The following is a 9,845-nucleotide window of genomic DNA, read 5'->3' on the forward strand; positions in this document are numbered from 1 at the left end:
GCATCTGGCTCAGTAGGCCGATATACGCTGTGACTGGTTGTGTTTCCTGACGGGTTGGGCGTCCGGACACATGAGTTTTTCCTTTCGATTTTGAAAAGTTTACAAGCAATGTCTTTGATTTTTTTAACACGGAATGTAAGAAAATATTATAAAGAACAAATAATGATGGTGATAAGCATTATTCAAGCCATATTTTTTGCTTTATTTTCCTGAGAAGTGAGATAAAAATAAAAAAACAAGTGAGATAAAAAAAAACAGCAAGCCTAGACTTCTACATAGGATGGGGGTCGGGTGTCCGGACACTTTATATTTTTGAAGCCTTCTTTTTTGTCTTTATATGAATTTAATAGTTGTAGTCATCTTCTATTTTGATCTCTGTAATATATTCCCTAACATTTTGTAGCGGTCGCGCCCCCAGCTTGACCACTACTAGGTTGATACCTGAAGCTAAGAATATAAGGAATAAGTCACCTACCAGTAGTTTTCTGGAGTGATGTCCTTAGTTCCTGTCTATTCCGTGTGAGTTCAGCTTCAAATACGATGATCCAAGGGATCCAACGTCCTCCAGCGTCTAAAAGGGGTCCAGCGCCATCTCCCGGTGGAAGACCTATATGGGGGGTGGGGTGACTTACTACAACAATTTTGTACTAAAAATTGATGAAACTTCGCTTGTATTTTGTAAATTTTTCCAGACGACTTTCTAAAATTGATCGTCTGGACACACAACAACTGGGTATACAAGGCTTCATTTTTCAGTGTCCAGACACCCAACCCCTCATCGATGTTTCCAAAGATCCAAAACAAATTTCCTGAAAATTAATCCCAAATTTTCTGAAATTCATAGACAATTCCTGGAATTTTCAACGAAAATCTGGCAAAAATAAATATTAATTAATACAGTGAGCTTAAATTTGGTCCAAGAAGTGACCAAAATCATGAAATTTAACATTTTTTGTTCATCATGTCCTCTTGAAAAATAGGAACAAAATTAGGAAATAACGAGTGCAGAAAATTATGAGCTGCGATGATGGAGCCTACGTCTGGATCCGGAGGAAGATCTAATGTTAGATCTAAATCTTTATAAAATATTACATGAATATTTGAAAGTTGCTACGGTTAATTGTTGTTTAATTGTAATCATGGGCGGATCCAGTATTTTCCAAAACGGAAGGCACATTTTTCTGAGGAAAAATTTAACACGCTAAAAGAAAAGGGTCTTCACTTTCAAGGGGGGGGGGGCACACTTCTGCATTTCTACATTACAATGTTTAGTTTTGCTTCTCAAGGGGTCTGGGGGGGGGCACAAGCTGGCTTTGCCACCCCTCCCCCTTGCAATTTTTGGATTTCCTGAATTTCCTGGAATTTTTTTCATTTCTGGAACCTTTCCTGGAAAAAGAAAAAATTTCTCAAATTTCAGGAAGAGTGGAAGCACCCCCATCCACTTGCACTCTTCAACCACCCTGTCTGTCTTGAGTCAATGCAACATACATGTACAATGCACACTCAAAAAGTCTTTAAAATATCACTTTTTTTTACATAAAAAAAACTCAGATCCATTCAGTTATTTGTTTTCATTCTAAACTTAGAATTTTTTTATTTATTTAGAGCGCTCAAAAACTTTTAATTTTGAGCATATTTTTGTGTAGACAGGAATAACCGTCGTTTCTGGGGATTTATTCAACAATTTCTGACATTTTACTGTAATCCCCATTTACCGACGGTAGGGTGTATGTGTGGGCTCGCATGTGTTCTCATTCCCTCCCTTTTGTCAATTCACAGTCCAAAGTTTGATGTAATTTTACACATCGAATTTACAATCTAAGGATGTATAAACAACAAACTTTTAAAACTTTATATTTTAATGTTTAAATACTTTAAACGATATAGATGAAAAAGGCATGAAAAATATACTTTACCGATGTTTAATTGGGTTGAACACGATAAAAATGGTCAAAATGGCAGCCAAACTATAAAATATTTACAAACGAACGTCAACAATCACGAATGTGATATCGATATTGCTTTCGATATTATACGATCTGCTCCATATGCGAACGAAACCGAAGATAAACGATACTAGTTATACTAGTACTAGTTCTAGTTATAATCGCGATATATCGATTCGAGACATTAAGTTAATAACGATAATGACGTCATTCAAGATGGCAACTTGCAAGAAAAACCGTCAGGTCAGGTGAAAATGTCTTAGATGACAGATTTCTCAATCATCCAGAGGATTTTTTTCAATAACTCCGGCCCAAGGTATGCAATTACTTAAGTTATTTATATTTCCCTGATAATGGAAACCATGAAACTTTCAATTTTGCTTAAAAAACAGTTTTAAATCGCGATCTATAAAACGCTAGTTCACTATACGTTGGCTGTAGGTACAGGGCCCCATCCCCTTCAGTCTATGTATGGTGAGTGGAGCCAACGTAGTTCAGCGGAACAACCAAAATACAGAGACTGAAGCTTTTGGTCTAATTTTTGTGAGGCCTTCTGAGATTGATGCAGATCTTCATCTCCACAGACTCTCTTTTTAATCCCTTTTTTATTAGAAAAAAAAATAATTTCAAGAATTCAATTTAGTTTTGTGCCAAGCCCAAGGCATTTTTTTATGATGATGAATTCACTGTATAGTCAAAATTGACTGTTCCAAAATATCAAGTATTCATCCAGTCTAGATCAAGAGAAAATCAACAATCTTGTTTACAATCTTGTTCACCACACAGGTTACTAACTGCAGACAAGGACAGGTTATCACAACCTTGTGATAAAAGTAGTGTTAGCTTAGGACTGCATTGTTTAAAAGTGGTGTTAGACCACATGGATGTTATCACAACCTTGTAATATTGGATACTATAAGTGCCCCCATCATACCACTAGTTGCATGTCCGGACAGGTTGGGTATCTAGACCGAAAATTTCTTCCACTAGGCCAAGTAATTTGAAATGGTTTGGAATTAAAATCAATTCTTTGTAGTTTTTCAAAGAAACTTTTAGAATTTAAAGGCCTAATGTACATGTAGACCTCTACTCTGTTGATATGTATGGTGTGATAAGTAATTACAAAAGCCAATGACAATACATGCTTAGTTGACTAGATAATCATTGATGCATGATCATGCACCAAACTTACCTAAGTTTGATCTAAATGTAGATTTTTTTTTCAATTTGATTGTGGACAATAAAATAGGCCCTAATTGCTGCCGATTGATCTGTTTTGGATGAGAGGAACTACTGGATAAGCCTGTAAGCTGTGAAAGTATGATTGTTTGATTTCCATCATTATAGTAATAAGATGTGATTATATTACATACATGTAGGGCTACATTGCGCAATCAATCTTTATTTCCTTTAAATCTTGCATCATGTATCAGTCCGCCTGTCTTCTGACCGCATTTTGTGCAATGTTGGATGAGTTCGACTCTCATGAAGTTCCAAATTTAAATTCAGAACTTTCATTGGTGGCAACAGCATAAAATGAGGGTCAATCTATCACTCTCTACCTCTTGTTTCTTTTATTTTATATTTAGTGTACATGTAATGATAATATAGTTGGATCATGCATTAATTTAGATTGCTGTAAAGAGGTTGTTTTATTAAGCAAATACATTTTAATGCCAATATGAACTTTATATGGCATTGGATGGGTGAGGATGTGCCATGGCCGCATTAGTCTGCAGGCACAGACCGAATGAAACTTGTTCTAAGTGTGGCTCCAAGGAAGATACATGGTGACCATGAAGGCATGAAACCTACTACACTATCTCAGATGTTGTTCTGCTACACTATTCTTCTTCGGCATGGAAAATTCCAGAAGTTACAACATCTGAGATGGTACAGAGATTGAAACTCTTTGGTCTAGAAAATAGGCAAAATAATGGCAGTGCAGAAATGAAAGTACTAATTTTAAAAAAGGAAGCTACATGCAAACCAACTGGATTACTAAACTCATTTGTCCATGTACTGACACCATGAAAGCATTTAGGGTTATCATAGACCTAGTGGTCAATGATGTTCGAATATGCCTCGTGAGAATTGAACTCACCCAGTACACAAAAAAAAGAGTTTATAGCCAAATTGGTACAAGGCTAGACAGGAATAACGTCGTTTCTGGGGATTTGTTTAACAATTTCTTAAATTTTACTAAGTGAGAGAAGCCAACGCAGTTCAGCGAAACAACCAAATGCAGAGACTGATGCTTTTGGTCTAGTACTAGGCCTACTTGGGTATTTCGCTTGCCTTCGGAATAGTTTTACATCACGGTGGCAACTATAAGGAAAACCCTGGCCTGTATCATAATTATATATGAAAATAAAATAAAGCATGTTGATCTCGAGAGCAACGAGGTACATGTATGTAAGGCATTGAAATGGTATAAAATCCAAAGAACACCATGGTATGTTTTTACAGGGCATAAAGGGTAGAAATATTAAGAACGCTATGAAAAATTCTGTAGCGATAGGAATATAAGGGGAAACTAGCACTAGCCTTATTCTGGTGACAACTGACAAGACCACTTATCCAATGTAAAATTTTATGATATAAGTAACCTAACGTTATCCTCATTTAGTAAACCTTGTGCTGTGTGGTGATTGAAATGAATAAATATTTATTTACTTTCTTTTTTTTAATGTTCTTTTGATCTAAACTGGATAAAGCACTTCACTATTTGGTACAGTCCTGGTTGTAAATTCACTTTATGCATTGGCCCCAAGCCCCCAAAATAAATTGAATTCTTGAAATTAATTTTGTTCTTAATAAAAATAAGGTTAGTAGAATTGAATATCTGCATTCTGCACAGCACTTATCTCTCTTTCCATCAATTAATAGGCAATATATGTTTCATCTTCAAAATCTAAATTCACAGGTTTGATTCAAATTGTCATAGTTGATTTTAATATTAAATGAACATAATTCCCAATTAAGGATACCAATCATCTTTCCTATAACATGTTCGCATACATTTTTTGCCTACATTTTGTCACGTTTATTTTAACTCACTGCAGCTGCATGTAGATCTAGATCTAACGTTAGATCTATTTGGTATTATTAATAGATCTAGTAACATTTTTTGCTGTACTTTTTTGTTAATAGGGCCACATGGAAAACCACCAAGTTGATGATATGTGCCGCACTGTGGCCTATTTAAATATCAGAAATCAAAAATAAATAAATAATTAATTAATGATTAAGGGCCCACTCAGTCAAACTCAAACTAAAGACAGGCACAAAGATATGCTCAAATCATTCATGTTTTTGAGTGCTCTGGTAAAAAAAAATCAAATTCAGCTAAATTTACTACGGCAAAAAATCTACAATAAGAATTTAGGACATGAAACTAGTATTTATGGCACCACATGACATTCCGGTACATACTCACCTCTCGCTCTCCAAACGACCCGTGGGGGCCAGCAGAACCTTACATCCAGCCCGACAGTTCCGGGGAAAATTAGTGCAGCGTCCCGCTCGCTACCAGCAGCAGTGAGCATTTGCGGCTTGCGACGAACTCGGTTGCCATTTTTCAAATCAACGATATTTCACGATTTTTGTTATAAGATTGTACAAATTTGATAAATTTAGGTGGCCGCTAATATATTGATATGGATGTGCAGTGTGAAAATAAATTTCTAACGTCGATTTCCGATATAATTATAAAAAATGATTCTAAATTTTACACGCATTTCCAATGGTAGCAGTCGACAAAAAGGCCCGGTTGGAACTATTCGAGATCCTTCAAATTTGACCTTTGACCCCTGTTGTCGCAACCTTGTTTATATAGGGCCTTGACATCTGACATCAGTGTTGCTTTTATATGGTAGCATAGAGATATTAGTATACATCTCTATGGATGGTAGGCACTTTTGACGACAACGTACAACGAGGGGCGATGAAATGTCCAGCTCTACGTCACTCTCAATGGGACAGTTCGCGATGAATATTCATTAGATCGTGGTCGTGTGCATGCGTGTGCGTGTGTGTGTGTACAATACCGAGTGTAATTAACCAAAGAGAGTTTTCAAATGGTGTGTGTGTATAAAACAACGTAGGAGTTTATTTAACAGAGAATGAGTATAGTATACAGTGCGTATCAAAAAAAAGTTTACACTTTGAAAAAGCCCTGGGAATTGAAAAGTATACAACATGTGGGTAATTTGTTCACATATAATCTTAGGTTTGGGTCTCATCTATCCAATGAAAGTAAAAGTTTTGACAGAATGTTACACTTGAGTGAGCGCTGTCCTTTTTTGTAAAGCTCGCAGAAATCTGTTTGCGCAGAAATGCTCGTTTTCACGCTGTGTCAAGGGAAAAGGGCGAAATCAAATTTACCCTGCGAAACATTTCTCATACATTCACTTTTAGTCAATTGAAATAAAACAGATACATTCAAGCATTTTGTAACAATTTTGCCACCCAAATTGAAATTTCAACACTTAGTAAGCACAACCTTTACCCTTTTTGTGCCAGCTGGATCTGAGGACATAACTAACTCTGAACAAAAGTTTTTATCAGACACCTCCAGCATTTTTTGACTAAGTTTTTATCATTTAAAGTGGGTTTACATTTCATTTTTTATTTAATACTTGTTTCTCCACACCCTTTCCAAGCTTTACAATGATTAACAAAATGAAAATCAAGCCTAAGCCATTTCATGTAAATCACAGCTCAGTGTAATGTCACGATGGCCTCGGTGTGTGGAGGATTGGGGTGGGGCACTCTTCGATGTGTTTTGGGCAAGGAAAAAAATGTGAAAAAATCTTCAGGATATTACAAATGTACAATTTTACAGGATTTTTTCTAAGTGTAAAATTTTTTTGATACGCACTGTAGTGGAGAAAATAAAAGTGTACAATGAAGTTTTACAGAAGAGGAAATAATATGAATATATGGAGGACAATGCAAGATGAGGTGAGGCAAGTACAGTGATGTTTTTTTCTTGAAAAGTATTAATAGTAGAGGAAATAATACAAATATATTATGGAAGACAATGCAAGATGAGATGAGGCAAGTGTACAGTGAGGTTTTAAAGAATGTATAATGATAAGATATATGTAGAGGACAATGAAAGATGAGATGAGGCAAGTGTACAGTGAGGTTTTTCAAAAGAGGAGATAATACAAATATATATGGAGGACAATGTAAGATGAGATGAGGCAGGTGTACAGTGAGGTTTTAACAAAGAAGGTATAATGATAAAATATATATAGAGGACAATGTAAGATGAGATGAGGCAAGTGTACAGTGGGGTTTTATCAAAGAATTTATAAGAATAAAATATATGTAGAGGACAATGTAAGACGAGATGAGGCAAGTGTCCAGTGAGGTTTTTTTTCAAAAGAGGAGATAATGCAAATATATATGGAGGACAATGTAAGATGAGATGAGGCAGGTGTACAGTGAGGTTTTAACAAAGAAGGTATAATGATAAAATATATGTAGAGGACAATGTAAGATGAGATGAGGCAAGTGTACAGTGGGGTTTTATCAAAGAATGTATAATGATAAGATATACGTAGAGGACAATGTAAGATGAGATGAAGCAAGTGTACAGTGAGGTTTTAACAAAGAATGTATAATGATAAAATATATGTAGAGGACAATGTAAGATGAGATGAAGCAAGTGTACAGTGAGGTTTTAACAAAGAATGTATAATGATAAAATATATGCAGAGGACAATGTAAGATGAGATGAAGCAAGTGTACAGTGAGGTTTTAACAAAGAATGTATAATGATAAGATATATGTAGAGGACAATGTAAGATGAAATGAAGCAAGTGTACAGAGAGGGTTTTTTCAAAAGAGGAAATAATGATAAGATATGGAGGACAATGTAAGATGAGGTGAGGCAAGTGTACATAGTAGAGCTTACTGTCAAATGTATAGTGCTTGCAAATTGTGAAAGTTCTTTTGTTTAAATAGGTTGTATTATCTGTTATGCATGTATACTGTTTGTTGTTGTTGTTTTTAATTATATTCTTGGACTTCATTTTCTGTACATGCGCATGGTCTATATACTTTAGATTTTACAAGTTAAGTCAATGTATGCTTACCAAGTAAAGTTGGCCAAACACACAGTGGGTATCAACTATCACTGAGGACATCCCCCCAAAAAATAAAGAAAAAAGAAAACCAATTACTTGAAATATGTATAGCCACATAAACCCGAAGTATAAGTCAATCAAATCTACTATGGCTAATTATATACTCTGATTTTTATTATTATTCTTATTATTATGACAACATAGCTTCCGGCCACTTGTGCTACAGTATGTCATATTTTAATTTGATCAATTCAAGACTGAGTGGTATATTGGCATAATGTTATAACTCAAGTGCTGTTGATCTCTCACAGTTTGGTGTAGTAATAATGTGTGAGTCCCGTTACAACAGAAAATTATTAAAGGACAAGTCCACCCAAGAAAAATGTTGATTTGAATAAACAGGGAAAAATCCAACAAGCATAACACTGAAAATTTCATCAAAATCGGATGTAAAAAAAGAAAGTTATGACATTTTAAAGTTTCACTTGTTTTTCACAAAACAGTGATATGCAAAGTGACATGCAAATGATACATTCGATGATTTCCCACACTCACTATTTCTTTTCTTTTTTATTGTGTGAATTATACAATATTTTATTTTTAACAGATTTGACAATTAAGGACCAACTTGATTGAACCATATAGTATTAAACAATGCTAAATGCACATGTTCTGGGAGGGAGAAAATTTGAATAGTTCATATTTCATACTGTTTATAATGAAATACAAAAGAAATAGTGAGTGAGTGATGTCATTAGTCTCCTCATTTGCATACCGACACGGATGTGAATATAACAGTTTTTTGTGAAATTAAGTGAAACTTTAAAATGACATAAATTCATATTTTACATCCGATTTTGATGAAATTTTCAGTGTTATGCTTGATGGATTTTTCTCTTTTTATTCAAATCGACTTTCTGTTTGGGTGAACTTGTCCTTTAACTACAGTTCTTGTCAAAATCCTGTACACTTGCCTCACCTCCACTTTTCTATCAATATATCAGTATTACTATTAATTCTACACCATTAATTGAAAAAAAAACTCACTGCACACTTGCCTCATCTCAGCTTACATTGTCCTTCATATATATTTGTATTATCTCCTCTTTTGAAAAAACCTCACTGCACACTTGCCTCGGCTCATCTTACATTGTCCTCTACATATATCTTATCATTATACATTCTTTGATAAAACCTCACTGTATCACTTGCCTCATCTCATCTTACATTGTCCTCCATAATATATTTGTATTATCTCCTCTTTTGAAAAAAAAAACTCACTGCACACACCAAAATTGCCTCATCTCATCTTACATTGTCCTCTACATATATTTATATCATTATACATTCTTTGATAAAACCTATCACTGTACACCTGCCTCATCTCATCTTACATTGTCCTCCATATATATTTGTATTATCTCCTCTTGAAAAAAAAATCACTGCACATTTGCCTCATCTCGTCTTACATTGTCCTCCATATATATTTGTATTACTTCCTATTTCGAAAAAACCTCTCTGTACACTTGCCTCAGCTCATCTTACATTGTCCTCTACATACATGTATATCTTATCATTATACATTCTTTGATAAAACCTCACTGTACACTTGCCTCATCTCATCTTGCATTGTCCTCCATAATATATTTGTATTATTTCCTCTTTTGTAAAACTTCATCGTGCACTTTTATTTTCTACACTATACTACTCATTCTCTGTTAAATAATAAATTAATCTTGTTTGATATCCATTTGAAAACTCTCTTTGGTTATGCACACTTGGTATTGTATACACACACACA

The 9,845-nt window shown here is 34.7% G+C and overlaps 1 long non-coding RNA gene across 1 annotated transcript; it reads right to left on the reverse strand.

Moving 5' to 3' along the window:
- Nucleotides 1–475: 475 nt before the first annotated feature.
- Nucleotides 476–2,184, reverse strand: LOC135153570 (uncharacterized). The gene is made up of 2 exons (XR_010293029.1): nt 1,917–2,184; nt 476–607 (listed from the first exon to the last, which is right to left on the reverse strand). It is a non-coding gene; the product is annotated as an uncharacterized LOC135153570 (long non-coding RNA).
- Nucleotides 2,185–9,845: the final 7,661 nt, after the last annotated feature.

This window comes from Lytechinus pictus, chromosome 3 (assembly GCF_037042905.1).
Source record: "Lytechinus pictus isolate F3 Inbred chromosome 3, Lp3.0, whole genome shotgun sequence".
In the NCBI taxonomy this organism is placed as follows: Eukaryota; Metazoa; Echinodermata; class Echinoidea; order Temnopleuroida; family Toxopneustidae; genus Lytechinus; species Lytechinus pictus.